Raw genomic sequence first — 25,029 nt, 5'->3', positions numbered from 1 at the left:
TAAAGTGAAAATTTCGAGATTAAAGTTGACATTTCAAGCTTTTTTAACACTATGTCCCTATTTTTTTTCTTTTCTCTGTACCCTAAAAAGCTTTCATATGAGACTCAGACGGAGGGCTATGACTCGACTTTTGCACTGTGCGACTTTGTGAACTTGAGCTTTAGAGTTTCTCTGACACTCTATGTCACTCGATCAACTTCCTTTTGTTATTTATACCACTGTTTAAACAAACAAATAGTAAGTTTTTCCTTGCCTCCACTTGGTATTCGCTAAAATTCTTTTATTTTTCCTTGTGCTTTTGCCATTGCCTTTTTACAGAACACTGAGCTTAAGGGCTATTTATTTTGATTTGCATATACAAAGAGGCATAATTCTGGGAGGAGTTGGGGAGTGGCAGCAAGTGCATGCATGTGCGTTACTTTTCACACTGATTGGGATATATGTAGCGGAAGAACGTGGAAGTTGGCATAAGATTTTTTCTGTATTTTATTGTGCTTATGAACATTTCTGCTTTTGTCCGTACGCCATGTTTTAGTGTGAATTCTACGCAAGGCATTATGCATGAGGCTCCTGGTGGTGGAAAGGAGAAATACAGAAGAGTATACAAAGGAAGAGATTTTTGAAGAAGAAGTGTGATAGTCAGAGTGATGAAGAATGTAGCCAGAAGCACAAGGAGATTAGGCTTATTACAAAGACAGATGTGGCGAAGGCTAAAGATAAGGTATATGATGAGTCATATGAGAGGCTGGACATTAAGGAGGAAGAAAAGGACCTGTACTGATTGGCTAGACAGACGGACACAGCTGGGAAAGATGAGCAGCAGGTTAGGGTGATAAAGGATGATGATGGAAACATACTCACAAGCGAGGAGAATATGTTAAGCAGATGGAAAGAGTACTTTGAAAGGTTGATGAATTAATAGAATGAACAAGAGAGAAGGTTGGATGATGTGGAGATAGTGAACCAGTAAGTGCAAAGGATTAGCAAGGAGGAAGTAAGGACAGCTAACTATGAGAGGATGAAGAATGGGAAGGCTGTTGGTCCAGATGACATACCTGTGAAAGAATGGAGGTGTTTAGGAGAGATGACAGTGGAGTTTTTAACCAGATTGTTTAATGCAATATTGGAAAGTGAGGGGATGCATGGGGAGTAGAGAAGTGTACTGGTACTGATTTTTAAGAATACGGGTGATGTGCAGAACTTTAGTAACTACAGAGGGATAACATTGATCAGCCACAGCACGACATTATAGGAAAGAGTTGTGGAAGCTAGGTTAACAAGGGAGGTGATGATTATGAGCAACAGTATGGTTTCATGCTGGGAAAGAATACTACAGATGCAGTGTTGATGGAAAAGTACAGAGAATGCCAGTTGCATTGTGTCTTTGTGGACCTAGAGAAAGCATATGACAGGGTGTCAAAAAAGGAGTTGTGGTATTGTATGAGGAAGTTGGGAGTGGCAGAGAAGTATGTAAGAGTGGTGCAGGATATGTATGAGGGAAGTGTGACAGTGTTGAGGTCTGCAGTGGGAGTGATGGATGCATTTAAGATGGAAGTTGAATTATATCAGGGATCGGCTCTGAGCCCTTATTTGCAGTGTTGATGGACAGGTTGACAAACGAGATTAGACAGGAGTCCCCATGGACTAAGAAGTTTGCAGGTGATATTGTGACCTGTAATGAGAGGAGGGAGCAGGTCGAGGAGATCCTGGTGAGGTGGAAATATGCTGTAGAGAATAGAGAAATAGAAAATGAGAGGGAGATCAGAGGTATGGTGAGGATGCAGGGAATAGAGCTGGTGAAGGCGGATGATTTTAAAGGGATCAACAGTACAGAGTAACAGGGAATGTGGAAGAGAGATAAAAAAGAGATTGCAGGCTGGGTGGAGTGGGTGGAGAAGAGTGTCAGGAGTGATTTGTGACAGAGGGGTACCAGCAAGAGTGAAAGGGAAGGTCTACAGGACGGCAGTGAAACCAGCTGTGTTATATGGGTTGGAGACAATGGCATTGACAAAACGACATAGCTGGAGGTGGCGGAGTTAAAGATGTTAAGATTTACATTGGGTGTGATGAGGATGGATAGGATTAGAAATGAGTACATTAGAGGGTCAGCTCAAGTTGGACGGTTGAGAGACAAAGTCAGAGAGGCAAGATTGCGTTGGTTTGGACATGCGCAGAGGAGAGATGCTGGGTATAATGGGAGATGGATACTAGGGGTGGAACTGCCAGGCAAGAGGAAAAGAGGAAGGCCTAAGAGGAACTTTCTGGATATGGTAAGGGAAGACATGCAGGTAGTTGGTATGATGGAGCAAGATGTACAGGACAGGTAGATATGGAAGCAGACGTTCTACTGTGAGCTTCTGGCTTGGATACCAGGGAGTAGCTGCTGTCAATAACAGAGTTGTAGGTGACCGTAAGATAATCAGACCTATCCAGGTGTGCATTTAAAGACATTAAACTTTGTAATACTGCATAGCCATTGAGCTGGGCTTTATCCTATATAATTATACAACCTCATGCTGCCCATAAGACTTAGTGTTAAGTACATGCTACTTACAGTACATGTGCATTTTTATTTTCATTATATATAGTGTATAATGAAATCAAAGAATGGAGTCTAGTTTCTCTGTCAGTAGAATGTCCATTTCATGTTTATCTAATATTAAGTTTAATCTAATTAAATAAACATTTAAATTTCGTATGTTTTGATTATGAATTGTTTTAAAAATGAAATTTTGTGTTTTTCATATGTGGGTGTATTGAAAGTGCAACTGAGTTTGGAAATACATGATACACATTAAGATTCAATGTAAATTAAACAAATACAAATTATGGTTTAGAACAACAAGAATCAATATTGTAAATCAATTGAGTATAATGTGTAAATATAATACTAACAGCATATCTTTCACTTAAAGAATAGAAGACTTGTGTACTTCAATGGTGTTGTTCCTTATATTCTGCAGGGTATTTCAGGGTTGCTTTAAGCTTTCTCTTATTCATTTCAGTGTTTTAACCAAATTGATAATGAGGTCCTGTTCAATCCATTGATTTCATTTCAAACCTTCATCTCATTCTTCGTTAGCTAAATATTTTTTTCTATTCTGGCAATATGTTTCGGATCATTAGCATGCTGAAAAGTGAAGCGAAGACCTATTAATCTCTTTTCTAGGGTTGAAATATAGCATTTAGTAATATCTACTTGCATTTTTTTTCCATTTTTCAGCACAATTGGAAGATTCGTTTTTTGATTATTCACTAAGTTCTGTACTTCTTGCATCTCACAAAATGGTGCTTCTTCTGGCAGTTTCTCTGTTTAAATAATATTTTCTCCCAGTGTAACTTATTGCAACTTTGCACTTGTCAGTCCTGAGGATTCAGATCACATAGACTTTAAACCCCAAGGTTGAAAGCTCAGACAGAAACATTACATTTTGTAGCAGTAGGGCTGTGCTTCAATTGTAACATGTACTTGTTGTAGGAAAGGATTCTGCTGCTTATTAAGAGCACTTTGGAGGTTTTTAAAAAAACATCTATCTACAAAAAAATTTGTGTAACCATTTCCACTGTAATAAGCATTGCTTAAAGGCAGGTTTAGTAACTAAAATAATCATATGTTTATTGGGTAGGCTATTGACTTTAAATATATATGAAAACAAGTACAAACTGGAGCTTCAGTGTCATCATTGTAGAACCTACCAAGCCTTTGCCTCTAACCTATTCATAAAGTGCCATAATGCTTTCTAGATCCCTTTAGTAAACATGTTCCTATGTGGACCTACATTTTGGTTGGTTCAGACTGTTGTTTTGTTTCATGCTGTTACTATTAGGTATCTGAAACAACTTGAAGTTATCATTAAAAAGGTACCTTTGAAAGTTGTCAAGAGAGCGGACATAACATTGACATTCACTGGGGCGCAGATGTGCACCTGGATGTTTCTGCTTTGGAAGAAGCTGAGTGTTTGGACGCTCGGCCTGTACCAAAGCTGCTTTGTCCACAGCCACTGCCTACCATGTTGTTCCTAGGATGGAGCGTTCTTACTAAACTAGTGTATGTTTCACTGCCAGAGTGCACTGAGATGCCCACATTCCTGGAGTACACCAAGAAGTCTGAGATTTCAAAGGACTTACATTGTACAGAAATAAGTACTCTCACCTAAAACTCACCTGGCCAAGGAGGGAAGTGGTCTGTCTTATTTGTCAGACCTGTTGGCTCCATCAGGAGGAGAACCTCCTATGTTACAGCCTTTGACCCCAGGAGGGTGCACATCCGAGGTGCTGCCTGTGACCTAAGGAGAGGGAGCCTTCAAGTTACAATCAAGGACTAAAGAGGTTTTAGAGATGACTATACAAAATAAAAACTCACCTTTTAGCTAATATATTTTAGTCCAGTTCTCCCTGCAAGGAGGTGCCCAGCAATCTTCTCTGCCGAGAGGTGCTTGTCTATCTCATCTGTGCTGTTGGGACCAGTAGGAGGTAGAAGGCCAAAGTCTTCAAACCTTGCCTGCTCAGTCGGACCAAAGTCTTCACACCTCATTCCAGCCAGATCAAAGTGCTCCCATCTTGCCATCCCCATAAGGGAGATGGTGTGTTTTTTAGACTACTGAGAATGGGTTAGGAAGTTTGAAAGCCACACCTTAGGGAGAGGGTTATGTTATATTTGAGGCAAGGTTCCTCGCCTGGCTTGAGTTCAAATGCTACTTTTATGTCAGTTTTGTTTATTTTTGGTTTCTTTGGCTATGTTAACATTTACTGATCAATTAATTCTTATGTATCTGTGTACCTTGTCATATGTACCATGGATTTGTTGGGGGTTCCCCAAGAGGTGGGGCCAACTGCTCTCTGCCCTATAAAGGCAGAATCAACTCACAGTTCCTTGCAGTCCATTCTGAATGTGCAAGTGGTGTGGTAAGTTCCATCCATCCATCCATCCATTTTCCAACCCGCTGAATCCGAACACAGGGTCACGGGGGTCTGCTGGAGCCAATCCCAGCCAACACAGGGCACAAGGCAGGAACCAATCCCTTGTGTTTATTATAAATTTTTTTTTTAACTTTGTTTTTTGACTTTGCCTCTTGGATTTCAGATTGGGACTTTGTTTGCTTATAGGATTGCCTTTTCCGAACATTGCCTCTTTCCTTTTGTGTTTTATGGAGCTGTATATGTAAAATAAATCTTTTTATTTTATAAAGATCCTGTGTTTTCACAGTTTCTCATTCTAATGGGCATTTTTGGAATTGTTGGAGACATACGTGCTTTGGCACTTTTGAGTATGATTACTGACAGCAGTCGAACAGTCTATCCAACCATCCATTATCCAACCCTCTATTTCCGAACTACAGGGTCACGGGGTTCTGCTGGAGCCAACACAGGGCGCAAGGCAGAAAACAAACCAGTAGGGTGCCAGCCCACCGCAGAGCACGCACACACACGTACACACACACCAAGCACACACTAGGGACAATTTAGAATCACCAATGCACCTAACCTGCATGTCTTTGGACTGTGGGAGGAAACCAGAGCACCCAGAGGAAACCCACGCAGACACCGGGAGAACATGCAAACTCCACGCAGGCAGGACCTGGGAAGCGAACCCAGGTCTCCTAACTGCAAGGCAGCAGCGCTACCCACTGTGCCACTGTGCCACCCTCGAACAGTCTAATTTTACAATAATTGAAATTTTATTAATGGCAAAGTGAAAAATATTTACTGTAACAATCTAGAAAAAATGTAAAAAGAAACTTTATATGAAGTTACAAAAACAGCAAAATAAAGAATACTAGAATTTCCAAACACACAGTTACTTACTCCTTTTTAAACTATGAGAACCTAAAACATGCAATGGGAGAAAGTGTGGTCCCATAAATTTCAAATGACTCATTACCATTCATTTGATGCCAGGAAATTCAGCTTTTCCCCTACAAAAATATATCTGCACATGTATTTGAAGACTGAAAACTGGATGAATGTCCTTTGGGGTGGTGGCAGGCATTCCGCAGGTGTACTGGATGATTACCTGTATCAAATTCTTAAGTTATTTGAACAAATAAAGTGGTTTCGCATCTCCTGAATCAGAGTCAATAGAGAAATGTTTCAGTTTATAACACAAAGCCATAAGTATGTACAGAATATTATGTAACATTTTCAACTATTCCTAAACCATTTCAGAGTTATTCAACTGACAGCACTGGACTAACACCACTCCATCGCAGGGACCATCCATACCGTATATGTGCACACACACGGCAATCTGAAATTGTTATCCATATTACTAACCGAAGGTTGTAAACCGGATATGGACGCAGGGCGCAGGGCACATCGAGGCGCAAGTGCACTGTCACACTGCAACGAGCCTGCCCATAGCTAACGTATAGATCACATGACAGTCACAAACTCTAACCAAGCGGCTTCCCAGACTCAGTGGCTGGCACACGAACACCACAACCTGTAAACTGAACTTGCGCAGCAGCGTCCCAAAACGCGGTGACGCCCGCCCCAGAGTCAAACACAGCGACTTCCCAAAACACGGCGGCTTCCCAGAGTCAGTAGGTGGCGCCCAAATAACACAACATGATACGCCGTAGCGCCCGCCCCAGAGTCAAATGCAGCGGCTTCCCAAAACGCAGCGGCTTCCCAGAGTCAGTACGTGGCGCCCAAACAACACAACCTGGGAGCTACACTTGCTCTAATCCACTGTGCCAGTAATATAGATCACATAACGGTCACAGACTCTAACCCAGCGGCTTCCCAGACTCAGTGGCTGGCACACGAACACCACAACCTGTAAACTGAACTTGCTGTGCTCCACTCTGCCAGCAGTCGGTGTCAGCAAAGGCAACGGAATCACGTCTCCACAAAACGAGACCACTTTACTACAGATATGCTTATGTAATTAAATGACATTTCCCCAGACGCACCCACCCTCCATGATATGTCATCCATCCAGATATTGGATGGAACAGAAACTGATTGCTATTCTTGGATTTCCGATTCGCTAGCGAATCGCGGGCTTACTTGTTCAATCTAACCAGCATATCTTTTCTGATGTGGGAGGAAAACTGGAGTGCTCAAAGAAAAAGTCAGGTCAAGTGGCTGTATTGTCATACCATCCATACACAGTACTGCAGCATACAGCAGTACAAAATAATGTTTCCAAGACAGTGGTGCAACATACATAAATGCAGAAGAGATGCAAGGCACATAGAGAACTATAGGTTGCTATAAATACACAACAGATAAATAAATAAATAAATAAATAGGTAATAAATGGGGCGGCACGGTGGCGCAGTGGGTAGTGCTGCCGCCTTGCAGTTAGGAGACCCGGGTTCGCTTCCTGGGTCCTCCCTGCGTGGAGTTTGCATGTTCTCCCCATGTCTGCGTGAGTTTGTTCCGGGTACTCCAGTTTCCTCCCACAGTCCAAAGACATGCAGGTTAGGTGCATTAGTGATCCTAAATTATCCCTAGTGTGTGCTTGGTGTGTGGATGTGTGTGCCTGCCCTGCAGTGGGTTGGCGCCCTGCCCGGGGTTTGTATCACCCTGTGTTGGCTAGGATTGACTCCAGCAGACCCCCGTGACCCTGTAGTTTGGATATAGCAGGTTGTATGATGGATGGATAGGTAACAATAAATTAATAAAGTAATAAATAAATAATAACAACAACTAATAATAAAAACAACAGTTGTAGCAAATGTACTGCGTATAAATAAAATACTATGAGTAGATGTGTAAGGAGGAGGGGGAGTAGCACTGAGTTCAGGGTCTGACACAAAGCCAAGAAGAGCATGCAAAAGCCTTGTTGACAACAATCAGCCACAGGGTTTGACCACAGGATGCAGGATCTATGAATATCGAGTGCTACCAACTCTCTCAACATACCGCCAATGTAGAAAGAACTTTCAGTTTATTTCTTGATACAGCTCAGCTTGAAAAAAGCCAGCCAAGTCATCACCACATCATACTTAAGGCTAAATTTGGCTGAGAGAGATCTGATACATTGAAGTATAGCAAGAGAGACATTTTCTTTAAACTGAGGAAAAAAATAAAGTTTTCAGTTTCCATCTGCAGTTTATACACATAAATGATACTATCACTGCTACATTACAGTGATCTGCTTCTTACCACATCTTCCTTTCCCTGATTACTGTAATTCTCACTCTCCATAGTCCTGCTTCCTCCTTGCTTATGACATTCTTATATTAAGTTTTAGAAATTCACAAAAGACTTGCTTCCTTCCTCTACCTATTTTTTTTATTTTTTAATAAAAATACAATAAAAAGAATGCATTTATTATAGATGCACTACTGTATATATTTGTAAAATTGGTGAGGTTTCTAATATTGACTGTTGCCATTTTTATTGAAGACCAATTTTAATAACAATAACACTAACACCCTGCCCGTATCAAACAAAATTGCACTATAATTTTCTAATCTTCTGAAGTACACATAATACTGAGCGAATTTAGGGCTAAGATAACGTAATCACTTGATTTTTCTGCTGTAAATGATTTGCCTGCAGTTAACTCATCTGCATGATTAACTGATAGGAAAGTTGGTGTCACTTGAATTTTCTCTCAACTTCCCCAATGATCTTTGACATGTTTAAAATAGCTATTTTAACCTGCTTAAACTAGAAAAGCTACTGGAAGACAACAACAAATTTCACCAGCACTAGTGTTAATTTATGACTTTACAGTTGCTGTTGGATACTTTATTGATTAAGCGCTCAGCTGGAAATTAAGCAAAGTGCTGATACACTTGAAGAGAGTGACTTCCATCTAACACAACAGTGTAACTAAATATTTGCAAAGCATATGTTTCCAATAAAACAAAAGAATGATAAAAAAACAAGAGGAGATAAAAAGGCTTCAGAACACAAGTTATGTGTCTTCTATTGTGAAAACACGCAAAGTTATAGACTTGATTTACAGCATAGTTACACAATGGAAAGCTGCTGGTGAGTTCTGAGGGCAACAACAACACATTTCAAGAGAAGAGTTATTAATGAATAATTAATACTTTTATACTAACTACTTGTTTAGTTAGATGCTGTGCTTTCCCACTTCTTTACTCAGTCCATGAACTCATAATTAACCCAACAAACAGTATCATGAGATATCATCTAGGCATGCTTACTTTGTTAAGATTTCCATCTAATTTGTTCTAATTTTCCTGCAATTTTTGAGTGTTTTTAGAAATGAGATCCATTCTTGGTATGTCATATTCTTTGTTTTCTTTGGGCTTCTTCTGGGCCACAATCTCTCTTTACATACTGATTCTGTCCCTTTCACATGATCAGCCCCAACCACTTTATCCTTCTTCTCTTTATCATTTAATTTATAGCACACTTCACAATTTTAACACTGCACTTGCACACATACATGATCATTCAAATAAGACCCTTGCAGATTTGCTTCATGTTTCAAAGTTTACTTATCATGCCACATGTATTTTTATTTACTCCAGCTATGGTATTTTGACTAATGTATCCTACAGAGTAACGGGGATAGTGGAAGAGAGGTGAAAAAGAGAGTGCAGGCAGGGTAGAATGGGTGGAGTAGAAGTAATTTGTAACAGGTGGGTGTCAGCAAGAGTGAAAGGGAAGGTCTACAGGATGGTAGTGAGACCAGCTATGTTATATGTGTTGGAGACGGTGGCAAAGACCAGAAAGGAGGAGACAGAGTTAAAGATGCTAAGATTTGCATTGGGTGTGATGAGGATGGATAGAATTAGGAACGAGTACAAAGAGTTTGGAGACAAAGACAGAGAGGCGAGATTGTGTTGGTTTGGACATGTGCAGATGAGAGGTGCTGAGTCTATTGGGAGAAGGGTGTTAAGGATAGAGCTGCCAGGCAAGAGGAAAAGAGGAAGGCCTAAGCGAAGGTTTATAGATGTGGTGAGAGAGGACATGCAGGTGATGGGTGTAATGGAGCAAGATGCAGAGGAAAGGAAGATATGGAACAAGATGATCCTCTGTGGCCACCGCTAACGGGAGCAGCCAAAAGAAGAAGATTGTGACTAATGTATCCAATGTCTACATACCACCACAACATTCATTATCCCTGTTTCTCATACAGTAATTCATGTGTATTACATACCATGGCTAGAGGCTATGCTCTCTCCAAAGGGGAAGAAAATAACACAATGTATGTTTAAATTCAGGTGACATTTATGTAACATAATATTTTTTCTGACAAAAGAGCATCCATTTTGCTGTTTCCATGTGCTTTTGCCTATTATGAACATGATTTGATATAACAAAGTTGAAAGTCATTTCAGAGAAAGTAATAATACATGCAACACCTTCTACAATGGTACAGCTCTGAAATTATCATAGACTTTTCAATTTAATTTCTTCATTCAAATTCATAATCATAAAGATGAGAAACAGACTGAGTTTTTACCAGACTGCTTTATTTCATTTTACACTTGCCTAATTTGTTAGTCAGGATCTATAGCCATGCACTTGCACAAGCTTTCTGTCACTGATTAGGTTTAAGACCAGTCTATTATTTTTTTAAGTTACTAATTAGAAAACTACCCAAGCAATATCCAAAGCAGTTGCCTACTTATTAAAAAAAAGAAAAAATAGTTACAATAAGAACACCATTAAATGAACATGGCTAGAACTGTACTTTTGTTACAACAGTGCATATTTTATTAAGTTTAGTTCAGTAAATTTCACATTTTGCACAATACAGACTGCGCAAAATACTAAAAATGACCAATGCAGCTAAGATTTTAATTTAAGACATTAACTTTATTTTTTTGAGATCAGATCCTTATTAACATAAAAAACAGCACAACTTTAAAGAGAAAAAGCCATTTAACCCAATAAAGCTTATCAATCCTACTCACCAATTTTCTCCATAATAGCAAAGTCAAGTTTTGAAGATCAACCACATTACTTGCTGATTTATTCCACATGTCTATGGGTCTCAGTGAAGAAAAACTTTCCAACCTTTGTGAAAAATGCACTCTTAACAGGTTTACAACTCACTCTTTTCTGGACCTTTTCTAGTGTTACTGGGTCACTTTTGCAGCCTGGAGACAAAAACAGTACACAGTGTTTCAGGTGATGCTTCAGCAGTGCATGATACAATTGAAGCATAACCTCACTTCACATGTAATCTGCATGTCATGCTATATAACCTAATATCCTGTTAGCCTTCTCAAAATTTCTGTGCACTGTCGAGATACTGACTGTATAGCAAATAGTGACAAGTCCACTATGAATCTTAGGTCTTTCTCATATGGTGTCCTTTTAAGTTTCAAGCCTCCAATTACACATTCAGATTTAACATTTCTACTTCCTATGTGTAATACTAAATTTTACAACAGAAAAGAAGGCTTCTGAGCTGTGGGGGTCACTTCGATAAGGAGCTCTGTTTGGTGGTTCATCCTTGGAAAAATGAAAACTCCTTCCAGGAAGCCAGGATTCTTGTGGATGTGCTACTGGAAGGGGCAGAATCAGAGAGAAGAAAAAGACAATGTTAGCAATAGTGCTTCCTCTCATCTCAGCGGATTATTAGATGCCTTGGTAGAGCCCATAAGGAGATCTTCCAGTGCACATGCATGAAAACTTGTGTTGCTTCATCAGAGAATTCTAGCATATTAGTCAAACAAGATCAGATCACCCTCTTCTGAATCCATGTTGCCAAGCATATTTAATAGTAACAATAACAGCTTACTTAACAATAGTTTAATTATAATAACTGAAAATACAATACCTCAAATATAATACAGTAACCTCTCACAGTAAATATAATATAGTAACCTTTTAAAAATATATACCCTTAACCCAACCCTAAGCTTAAAGAAAGTGGCCAATGAAAGTGGAGAAAACAAGCCAGAGGAGCTAAGTTTCAATAGAAATAGTAACCATAAGTAAATAATAAAGTGCCACAGGCTCAGTGTATAGTTTCTCTCTACACAAGGTAGATTGCACTCTTAAAGTGTGGGGGGATGTCTGACATAGCTGACTGGTAAATATAAAAAAGAACTGGCAAATTTGACTGTAGAATAAATTAATCAGCTGATAAAGGTGTAAGTATCAGTCATGCAGCTACCACCTATTGTTTGAATACTAAGCATTTCAAATAAAATATACCTAGTTTGCTTCTACAGAAAGACATTATAATAGAAAACTAATAAAATTAACTGATAAGAGGACAAATAGTAAACAAAAATATTGGTAACGTGGGCTGACATGCATTTGAAGCTACTCAATGAACTGCTGATGGGAAATAACAAGTGAACATATGCTAAGTCTCCAGCACTAAGCTGGAGAAAGAAAGTTAATATGCTGACTTTATTGGGTGCCACCAAGGGGTGGCTTCACATGTCTTCTTCCAAATCAAATGTGGAAGTCTTCCTGCAATACAATAATTCCTAAAGAGCAAATTAAAACATCACAGTATTTGAAAAAAAAAAAAGAATCAATAAAAATATAATTAGTGTTCAAAAATCAATCAAAAAAAAGAATCACAAAACGAAGGAACAAAACAACTTCAAAGCTATAAATAAATGTTACTAAGATAAAACATGGATTTTTATAAACTCTTTCTGAAAAAAGCTCACCTTCCAGTACACATTTGCCAGTATGTATAAGCTCTCACACACGTTCGCATGGGAAGCAGTCTATGGGCTAAAGTCTAAAGGTAAAATGCAGAGTCAGAGGTTGTCAAAGCGCATTAATGTCTTTTCCCCCTCGTCTGCAGAACCCCAGAAGGAAAGACCAGTTAAAACCTAACCAGCTTCCACTTCCCTCTCCAGACCACACCCACCTGCTAACCTCACTTCCACCGGTGCCCTGTTGGACTCTTCTCTTCCTTCCCACCGTCTATAAAGTCAGTCACTTGCCTTTTCCAGTTAGTCCCATTATAGACTTAGTCTTTTGAGATTACTCTACAAAAAGATATCGACTAATACACGGCGGATCCTCAAACCCTTTTCTTGTTACTGTGTTCTCTTTTACAAAGCATATTGACTGCTGTGGTGCCCCATAACAGCACCACTACTGTCAGGAAACCCACAAAAAAAGTAATAGCCAGCAAAACAAGATAGTAGGGTAAACAAATGAGTAAATGATAAAAACACACAAAAACAACACAAGAAACACATCTTACAGCTGTGAAAGCTAACAGGTCCCCACTCTTAGGGTGCAGCCTCTGCATGAGTGTACCAGTTTAAACTATGCTTCTGTAATACTACCATTAAGTGGACTGGAGTGTTTGTAGCTGTGTTTTCCCAAAGTTTCCAAAATTCAGCAGCTCCAACTCAAAAAATGGGATTCAACAAAAGCCTGACGCGCAGAAATGATTCCACAGACAAAATATCTTCGTTTTTAAAAGTTTAGTTAAGTTTGAAAGTAAAACAGTTCACACAAAAAAGAAAATTAAATTAGCAAAAAGAAAAAATTATAATAAGAAAAAATTTAGTTCTAAGCTTAATCTTGTTACATCTTAAATCGTTACTAGTCACTTATAATTTCTGAACCATTTCAAAACGTTTCTGAACCATTTCAAAGCGGTCAGAAGACTGTATGCTTATCCCATCTCTGAGTAGAAAATGGGTCTTTCAAGTCCCTGTTTACTGGGACCTGTTCTAAACACAACTAGAGCTTATTAACTCACAGTTTCTCAGTTATAGTAAGAAGATTCTATATCTTGCTAACTTATAGGGGGAAAAGACAATACCATTGTCTATGACTATAGAAGATATTATATTCTATTCAAATAAAGCAAACATTAATATGAGTTTAACTCAAAACTTTAACTTTCTAAGATTGGCTCTTACAATGTTTATTTACCCCTCAGTTCATTTCATTTTCTAATTCATATATTTTGTTATATTTTGCACTACTTCTATCTGGAGTGAAGATCATTGAGGATCATTTTAGGGCAGAGACAAGGAACTTCAGATGTCTCAGAACATGTTCTCTTTTTTTAGGAGAGAGCTAGAAGCATTCAATTCATTGAAGCAAGTACAGTACTCCCTCTAAATTAGCGGGGGTTACGTTCCTAGAGCACCTGCGAATTGTGAAAAACTGTGAATTATGGATGTGGTTAAAAAAATGCCTATTTTTATAGTTTAAACCCTAAACGTGCCCCCAATACACTTTAATTTCATTTCAACCTCAGCTTAATATATTACCTAGAAAAAGAATATAAAGGTAAACCCGTATACTGTACAGTACTGTACTGATATGTCACCTGCAGTGCTAGAATGTAAAATACCGATGTTACCGCTATATGTACTGTAATTCATGCAAGTGCGTTTTCATTGCCAGAAACCTTAGAAGGTGCAGGGCGTTTTGACTGCATTTTGGGGCTTTAACCCTTAAACTGCCACATACTTGGGAGTTAATGCATCCCTGGATGCCAAATACTTTTTTGCTGCACTTAAAGTAAATGTTACAATTCACAAAGAAAAAATGAAATTTTAATGGAACACATTTTTTTTTCATGCAAAGAGCATCACAATTACTGCAACACTGATCATTTTACACACTGCCAATGAACTATAAAAACTATTTAAAAAACTACTGGAATAATATGTACAAGATGCAACTGACACCACTGATGAAATTCAGTAAATCACCGAGCCAACTGCGCTTGAACTGGCTGCACACAAGCACACAGAGGTAAACGCTGATGCTGGCAGGCTAGTCTAGTGCAGCGGCTCAATCCCAGGGACAGTGAGGCTGCAGTGCTGCAGGTGCCAGCAGTGGTAATGAGCCGGCTGCTCAACGAATGTACAGCACTGACTGATCAGCTCCGGCGTGCTGGTAAATTGCACTGGGAACCGACAATAGCCAGTTGTGGCGTTCAATGGATGTGCGTTGCCGAATACACTCGGCTCCTACGTGCTGGCAAATGGCACTGGGAAACAACTATAGCCGGTTGCGGCAGTTTAAGGATTAAGAAGAACAAAATGGAAAACACGAGAACACTCAGGCTGGAGATGTGTCACAGGGCAGCAGTCAATCGGCAGCAAGGAGAAATGAATAACACTGTAGCAGTCCGGTGCTGCTAAGATTCACACCATCGAGAAGACAGTGATTTATTTATTTTTATGGTGGAGATTCCAGGGACGCACCCAGCCTTGACCCGACCCGCACACACTTAGAAACAGAGACAAAAACAAAGCAAACCGGTAATCAAACAGCAAATAAAGAATGTAATGAAAACAAATGAAAACAACAATACCACCCCTGTTCCCCTTATGGCGATTATACATTAAATACAACAAAGCACCAACAAAACACACACAGTAAAGTCCATTAAAAACGGCAACGGATGAAATGTAATGATGAAAATAGATAGTCCAGAGATCTGCATGTTGAATGGGAATGTAAAGATAGTCCTAATGGTAGTTCCTGAAATGGTGAAGACAGGTGGATGGGTTCAGGAGTGCTCCTTTCTTCGCAGGATAGCAATGAATCCATTTATAGTCCTCATGTACACAGGCAGACGGCAGACAATCCAGACCCCAACCATGAAACGATCCAGGACAAAACAAATAAGTACAGGTAACCCAACAGAAGGCAGGTAGAGAGACAGGAACTTGAAACACAAATTACAAAAACTTTTTTTTTCTTTTGGTCACTTGGCCCCATTTTAAAAGTCGCGCTGACATCCTTTGACATCAACAGCCCCTGCACCCTCAGCAGAAGACCAATCGGAGCTACTGCAGGGACTGCTGGCAGTTGCAGTTTCAAATTCTATTACAGTGTCTCTTGGATTGGCTACTTTCACCATCCCAAGCCATGTTTTCCTCTATGGATGCTTCCTGTTCTCTCTACAGTGCAGTATTGCCACGAAAAAAGCCATAAAAAAATTGCGGACGATATTTGCAGTTCATGCTTACAATTATTAGTTATGTTCTAAGGAAGCCGCAAACCCTGAACCGCGTCTTTTCGGGGTTCTGCTGTATATGTGATTTAGTAATATTATCCCTCTAGGTTACCTGGGTCAAGTCTTAAGCTCGGAAAACATTTTCAGACAATAATCAGGTATGGTAAATAATCAAGCGTTGACACATAAAGAGGTTTGGTGCAGCCTCATGTATACTTGAGAATTGACTGCAAAATGTGAAAAAAGGTTGAGAAAAATGGTCTTTACAGACAAGAGTCCAAAACAGTACTGCACAGGTCAGTAAATATGGTGGATATATAGTTGGATGGCAGAAAGAGGAGGGATCTTGGGACCAGAACCAGAAATTAGGTAATTGGGCTGTGACTTCTTGGGAGGTGGAACCAAAAGTGACGTCTTCTGGGGCGGAACCTGAAATGATGTCTTCTGGGGTGGAAACGGAAGTGATGTCTTCATGGGAGCCAGGTGGAAGGAGACAAGAGAAAGGATTAATGCACTCTGCCACCTCCTAGTCCGATTGGGACTTACCTTCTTTGGAGCCCTTTAGCTGCCTCCTATGCGCATGTGTGTGACACAGGTTTTTCCTCTACATAAGGGTTTCCCCTCAATATCATGTGTTGCAAAAAGAAAGCATGTTTCAATACATAATCTGCACTAAAACAATCAAAACTATATTTATACTATAAATATCATTTCTGATTCTCACAAAAAGGAGTGTTTAAATATGAAAACAGAACATGGTTAATGATTTCAGTGACGTTCAATGCAGTCATGTTAATAAATAGCTGCTTCATTTTGTGTGACTTTTGGAAGCATGTGCGTACATTTCAAATATTTTTTTTGTCTAACCTAAATCTCCACAAAGGACAGTCATTATGAAGCCATGTTAACTTAAAATATCTACTTAAATTTTTTTTATTTCATCTGAATGAAATTATTGTTAGAAACATTAATCCAGTATAAGGAAAGTGTGTGTGTGAAAACCATGTTCATTGGCTAAATAAGAAACACAATAATTGGTAAATTGAACAGTAGTTTACCCCCTCAAAGATAAAAATTAGATTCACATCAATTTGATCCACTCTGGCACAAATACCCGTCTCTTATACTTATTGGCTTCTGTGTTGGGTTGTGTAATATTGTAGCTAACTCTGATTAATAGCCCCCATGTGTTTCTCTGTCTCAGTTACAATTTTAAGCAAAAGCATTTTACATGCCAAAATGAGTGTCTGCCCACCTACTGGGAAAAAGAATAGGTACTGCATTGATATATTTAATAAAAAAAAAAGTTATGGCTTTTTGCTGGTGTGTAGCTTGTGCACTGCCATTTTAAATTGTCCTAAAGCTAATTACATATTGCACTAATTTAGATAAAGAATAATAATTGTACTAATTGTATTTAACTACATAACAGAGATTATGAGGCTTATTTTGAGAAAATGGTAATGCTAGAACACCTCCAGCATATATTTTTTGTATATGTTTTATGTTATTTAGAGTATATATAGGTTAAAGTTGGACTGCTTTATTGAAAATGAGAATCCCCACTTCCAAAACATCAAATTTTACAACTGCTGGAGCCCCATTGCCTATGTCACCAAGTCCTTCAGGGAGTACATGGGCACCAGGGCTGGAACACTTTGGAGCTTCCAAGACAATGCTGCAGCTGAGACAATAGTTATTCTGGTCAGGCTGCAGGCAAGACATTGACCTGTTCATCCACTGCTGTGATAACAACACTGGACATAAAGGTCCCACCCTAGAATCATATGCTCTTCTCCAGTCTCTTCAGGCAGGACACTCAATGGATCAGGTTGGCATGGACAATCGTGGCCCCTTTCCAACCTCAGATGCCAATAATCATTATGTCCTTGTGGCTATGGACTATTTTACAAAGTGCCCCAAGGCAGAGTGAGACTACGTGTGCTAGGAGGCTCACTAAAGTGATGTTCTGCCCTTTTGGTGCCCCTGAAGATCTGCACAATGATCAGGTCAAAACTTTGAGTCCGAACTAATGAAGCAGTTATGTCAGCAACTCTGTATCCACAAGATTCGCAACATTCTGCCACACCCTCAGAGAGACAGGCTTGTGAAAAGATTTAATCAGACCCTGGTCACCCAGCTCTCCATTTTAACAGCAGAGAGAGACTGGCACCAACATCTTCCTGTCGTACTGTGGGCTTATTGTTCTGCTGTCCACGAGTCCACTGGGTTTACGCCTTTCATGCTGATGTTCAAGTGGGAGCTGCAAACTCCTGCAACCCTGGCCTTCAGGACGCACCTTGAGACTGATATCAACACAATTCTAAGGCCTCAGTACTTAGAGGTAAGGGGCCGGGTAGTGGTTGGGCACTGTGACTGGTTGGCTCCTTGCCATCACAAGGGGAAGTCAGATTCACAGACGAGCATTGCATTCAACACACCTGCAACGCAGCACTCATGATCACGGCTGATGTGCCCTTGACTATGCACATCACAAGCAAAGCACTACAGACAAGCAGCCTGCCATTTTTACGGGTTTGTGAGCTGCTGCAAGGAGTTGGAAGAGGTCAGAAGAGAACAGTGACATTAAAAGGGTGGCTATTTAATGGCACTGGACAAGTCAATTGAAGTATTTTAGCATTATATCACCAATGGCAGGAACCCTATTAAAAAGGTGAAGCTGACAAAGTCAAAGTTCCACGCTTTTTCTGTTTTTGTGTGGCTTAAAGCCAGCAGTCCTTTTAAGGACAGCAAGCAACTAAAAGAAAATAAAATGAGCTTGAATCCATTGGGTCAGTGCTGGTAAGCAATGTGTATTGGTACAGTTATAGGCAGATATATGTATATCTATAAGCATCTAAGACAACATTTATATTAAAAAAAAAAATTGGTGGCCTACAACCTTTGCATAGGATGCTGCCAAATGTTCTGCCAAAATGTAATATTCCTAACAAATTCAAATAGCCTGAAGTATATTGACTTTTTAAATTTCCTTCTTTCTTCCTTGATAATTGTTAAGGAAGTCATAATTAGGGATGATCAGAAGAAACAATTGTACCAGTGTAGTGTACAATTTCAAATAAAAATAGTAAAGTAAAACTATTAAAATAATCCTCAAATCTTTAATTATACAGAAGAAAAAGAATGAAAGAATCAAAACCTCAAATATCGCTAGTGTGTATATCGCCTAATTAATGTGTCTACTTCTAATGAATTATCCATTATTTTATCCTTTCATGTAATGTATCAGGTTTACCGCTGTTAAGTCTATGTTTTAAATATTTATTGAAGTCACCAGTTTCATAAAAGAAAACAACATGGTTAAATTTGATTTGAAGGTCATTGAACTGACACTATTTTCTACATTATAATTCTAACAATAGATGATAAAGAGGTTGTTTTTACTTACAGCTCACACTTTATTCAAATCTTCCCCTTAATGCGTTTCGTTCTTTAGTACTCATAAAGAAAAGTACGATCACATGACATCTTATACATTGTCTTTGATATTTGTGCGAAGACACTCACAAATGTAGCTTTGCTTGTGATTTTGTTGCAGGTAAACTAAAGTGATGGATCGTATGATTCATTCCCATAGCCTAGTAAAAAACAAACCAATACTTGGTTGTTGTAGCTACCTCCATTACCTGAGGCTTTATACAGACGCCATTCAGAGTCCATGTTTCCAACATCTCCAGAGAGAGAGATATCAGAAGATTTTAATAATATGAGAGTTGAAATCCCTGCATTCTCAGTGCCTATTATTGTAATTTTAAAGCCTTGCTTTAAAAAAGACAGATTTCTCTAAATATAGAAAAATTATTGGGGAAAAAATTATTTGGGCTGCATGTATATTCTTGTATGAGGTGCACACAACTTGCAAGGAAGATATTAATAAGCTTTTAATTCTTTGTTAAGCTTGAATACATCTTTCATGTTATAGCAAGTTGTTAAATAAGCAAAGAGTATGTGTTTGGTTCTCGTTACTAATAAAAGTTAACTCTTCATTAACGGGCAAAACATGAAGCTTCACATCCCCTTGTGAAAGACTAGTTCTTTGTTTATGACTCATTTTAATTATGTATAGTGCTCATCTACATAATTCATCAAAGTATTTTTCGCAGCAAATATGCAGTTTGACAAACATTTTCCTGGAAATTTGCCATGTGGTTGGCATAGATAAACTTTTTATCCCAGCACCCCATGATACTTTGCAAAGTGACACCACATAGAGTATCTGTAAACACCCATGATGGATGAGGATATCACGGTGTGAATACATATATGCAGATCTTTTAAGCATGGCTATTGTAAGCATACTTCATCTCACAATTTGCTTTGTGCATGTCATTAGCTGTGTACTGCACCTTAATTTTCAACCCAAATATATTAAAAAAAAAGCGTGCAGCATTTTCAATTAAGAGGTTAACACACACATGCGAGTAGGAGGTAGCTAAAGGGCCTGAGTAATGGTAATTACATCACCGAACAGGGGGTGGCGGGGTGTGGTAGCTGTCTTTCTCAGTTACTTGCAGACCATTCCCGGGAAATCCCACCAGGTTCTGGTACCCTCGATGATGTCACTTCCAGTTCTGGGCCCAGAGATGATGTCACTTTCGGTTCATCAACATCACGTCTGGCCCCGACCCCGGAGATGACAGCACTTCTGGTCCCTACAACATCACTTCCGGTTCCAGCCGCAGAGATGACGTCACTACCTTAACAGGCCTTTAAAGCTGCCATCTTGACTTGATCAGTTTTGTTTTGGACTCAGTCGTGTGAATATCTCTGTTCAATTATTGCAATTTTAGCATCCAGGATACAATATATGGGTGGCTGCCCCAAACATGTCTTTTGGCATTATTTGTCACAAGGTATATTAGCTGACCATAATGGAAATATTATGAAAATATTTCGTTGTTCTGCATGCATTCATTAAATGTTGTGTCTTTAATGTTGGATTAAACATGTTATGCTCCTTTTTAATAGTACAGATCAAGTACAGACAGAGATGGACCCTGAGTATATACTGTAATTCTGATCCCTTGCATTACAAGCTCTGCTGGTAATCCGAAGCTCAAACAGAAAAGTGGAGTAACCCTGTGGTACAAACTTATATTCAAGTCAGCGCACCATGTTCATTTACGTAAAGTGGGCATGGGGCGAATGTGTATATAATTAGCCACACTGTGCGGTGGCTGGCCAAAACAATCCATAAGGCTGCCCTCCACCTCACAGAGTCAGAAAATTCATGAGAACCTGTGAAATAACAATAAAAATGATTTATTGCTATTTACAAGGCATTTCTATCTTCTTGATTAAATAAAAAAAATGCAAAGTATCTGCACATATAAATCAGAAACAAAAAAGATGTGCCAACTGGAATAAGCCATTTGTTGTATAGCAGGTCCACAGCTCTCAGCAAAGGCCAGTTTTAAATAAATAATCACAGTGCCCGCGGCTTAGGGAGGGGGCGTGGTGGTTGTGTGGCTGCAGCAGTTCTCAGGGCGATTTGTGATGTGGGCATTTCTCACCTAAGTGCACAGGTGAGATACTGCCCACATCCGTGATTGTTCCTGGGGCTGCTAATTTGCTGCAGCTGCCATGCCCTCTCGATATATAGAAGCTCGAGTCGGCTAGAGAGAAAATGAAAGGAAAGAAGAGAACGGGAGGTAGCATGAGAAGGCAGGAAGCAGGTGGAGAGAGCTGGTGTGAGGAAGAAGGAGAGCGAGCAAGCAAGCAAGAGCAGCCTCAAATGTGAGAAAGCAGGCAGCTGGGAGGTGAGCACACGAGGGGAGTGTTTGGCCGACACTCGATGGGGTTGAAGGAAGCGGTCGCTCCAGCTGAGCAATTTAGGAGCTGGAGTGACCAGTAGAGGAGACGACTGACCGTCGAAAGGAGCGGGAGTCGAGGAGGCTTTGGGCTGGTTAGCCCCAGCGTGAGCGCCTTGGCTGCTGGTGAAATAACGCAAGTCTCTGTCAGGTTTGGAGCCCGACGTAGCCAGGGATCGGAGGGCTACCAGACCAGAGTGAAAGGCAGCTGTTCCTGCAGGTAGGCGACTCTCCTGTTGAGTAGCCCAGAAGGGAGTAGCAGGGGAGCCACCATGGTAAAAAGAAGACACCGAGCTTTGTGCTTTTTAAAGGATTGCTTCCTGTGCTATTTTAACCTCATTGTTTTTAAGAATTTTTCTATTTGTTTTTAACCTCCACGTTTTCACAATTGTTTTTATGGATTATTTATTTGAAGATGTTTTTTGAATGCACTGCACTTATTTATTTTGAACACCTTGTTTTTGTTGATTGTTTTAATAAATAAAATAATAATTTTAAATAAATATATAAAAGCACCTTGCACTTTTGCACCATCCCCTTGCTACGTTGTGCCTCACTGCTAAGCTCATCGGTAACATTACCGACGGTGTAGGGTTCAAGAGCTCCCGGACAGCAGATGGGAGCGTGGAGCCGAACCCGCATCGTCACACCATTCCCATGCCAACACTTTTTGGTTGAGCCAAATAGTGCCCTGAAGATTGTAACTGTGTGAACACAATTTGTATATATACTGTATATATTTTTTTTACTTATTGCTAGTTTGTAGCCATATGTTGTTATTTTGTTTGTGGTTATTGTTCAGCTGCAAATTTAGTTTTTGGGGTATGGTAGTGAAATGGTTAGCAGTGCTGTTTCACAGTTCAGGCCATATTTTTGGTCACAATAATCAGCCCAGCACAGTTGGTAGATGCTTTTGTAACCCTCAGAGACCCATGAAAGGTCATTGCACTATTACAATCCATTCCAATTTAGTTTAGTTCCCACTCTCCCCTTGACATTAATGCATTTTGCAGAGTTTGGCGAAGTTCACAAACATTGCTGTGATCCTGCCAAACTAACACAGTGTTCGTAGTATGTACTGTACATGTTACTATTTATATACTAGATTATTTAATGTTTTAATTGTACAGTTATGTGCTGTGTGAAGTTCAGCTTCATTTCAACTTTACATTTTAAAAGGTGTTGATGAACAATAAAGAATTCTTCTGCTGCTCGTATAATCACAAGCCTCTACTGCTAATCCATATTACTAACTGAGAATGCTAAACCGGATGGACGCAGGGACATCTGGCCATGGGCCGTGGCCACAAAAGACGTACTGCACAGGCGCCCCACAACACCCCCCCTCCCCCCAAGCAACGGAAACCGGCCGGATGGAATGCAACGTAAACGCACAAAGCCATTGCACACGAAACGGGACACACACAAAGAAGAGGATTGAGACCCACGACACCCAAAGCCCCCCTCCAGTAACTGAAATAAGAAATGAGGCCACGCGCCCCTAGGACACCAAAAACAAAGGAGTCACACGCAGGCACACATAGCACACGAAACGGTTCGCACACAAAAAGGACGATTCAGCCCCACGAAACATAAACACCCCCTCCACTAACAGAAATAAAAACTCAGGCAACAAGCCCCCAGCACACACAAAAAAACAAGCCGCGAGCGCCACACAAAGCCCATTGGACACGAAACGGGACAGACTACGGACATAGCACACGAAACGTACACAAAAAGGACGATTCAGACCCACGACCACACTAACGATTGCGCCAGTTAGCTGACAGCGCGTTCAATAATAAGTCCACTTTTCATGAAAATTCATTGGGATTAATGAATGTCATTTGCAATCATTGTCATTCACTTAACTTCCCTGAAGAAACAAATGGCAATACAAGTAATGAATTTACACGTTGTTGTCAAAAAAGTCAAATTACACTGCCTCCTTTACATTCATATCCTGCATATCTACAGAAGCTTCTAACTAACGAAGTACCTGAAAGTAAAAACTTTATGAACTGCATTACATCCTACAATAGTTCATTTGATTTTGCATCTACCGGAGTAAATATCAGGTCACCAAAAGGCAATGACCCATACTGCTTTCGCGTATGTGGACAAATATTACATCGCATTGGAACAGTGCACCCTGAAACAAATCAAGAACGCAAATATGCACAAATCACATCGGCACCTACAAAGCGCTTCTGAAACCGCGGAAGAAAAAATGTCTCGGCTCCAAAAACACATGTCACTCCTTATTCCAAATACCGGTCCCAATCACAGACACATCGGTATCCACTATGACAATGCACAGTAACAATACACGTGACATCCGTCTTGCCACACTATAAATTATAGATGAATGTACAATGGCATCCAGTCACTTACTCAACACCATTGATAAACTTCTACAAACGTTGATGAATAATAATATTCCCTTTGCGGGAAAGGTACTTTTATTAGGAGGAGATTTTAGACAGTGCTTAACTATTACTCCACTTACAATGCACTCAGCTATTGTTCAGTCCACCTTAAAATACGCGGACAATTGGCATTGCGTTGATGAATAATAATATTCCCTTTGGAGGAAAGGTACTTTTATTAGGAGTAGATTTTAGACAGTGCTTACCTATTGCTCCACATGCCATGCGCTCAGCTATTATTCAGTCCACCTTAAAATACGCGACGACATCATATAAACAACACGAGACCGAACTACAATACATATACAGGCGCGAGACCTGATTGGTGATAATACGAAGAAACGAACAGTCCGCATATTAACAGTGAGTTCGATCCTACTTATTACTTATCCATATTCCTAACGATAAAGATCAAACAAGTCATCAATTCACGATCACGGATACAAAACTAGACGGCTCAAGTAACGGGACCACAAACACGAACCCGCATCAAAAAAAAAATTCACCTCGCCGCGCTTCTAAAACCGCGGAACAAAAAATGTTACGCGAACAATTGGCATTGCTTTCTAAAGATACACTTGGTACAAAACATGCGATTTCCAGATCCCGAATATAACAATTGGTTATTACAACTAGAACATTGTACACTCACCAATACAGATGGACTTCACCCAGATATTATTACAATTCCTCAACTCTTCATCTGCGACGACTTACTTACAGAGATATTTGGAACAGCGGTCTCATTAGACCAAATGCCCCTTTTAACACAACGAAGTACATTATTTCCAAAAAATATTACTGTTGATCACATTAATAACCAGGTCATTTCATTACTTCCTGGAGAGTCACACCTCTTTCTAAGCTCTGACAAAGTTGACTCTGATGACGACAATGACCATCTTAAATTCCCCTT

This window comes from Erpetoichthys calabaricus, chromosome 4, assembly GCF_900747795.2.
Source record: "Erpetoichthys calabaricus chromosome 4, fErpCal1.3, whole genome shotgun sequence".
In the NCBI taxonomy this organism is placed as follows: Eukaryota; Metazoa; Chordata; class Cladistia; order Polypteriformes; family Polypteridae; genus Erpetoichthys; species Erpetoichthys calabaricus.
The sequence above is the reverse complement of the archived record's forward strand: the minus strand, read 5'-3'. Positions refer to the sequence as shown.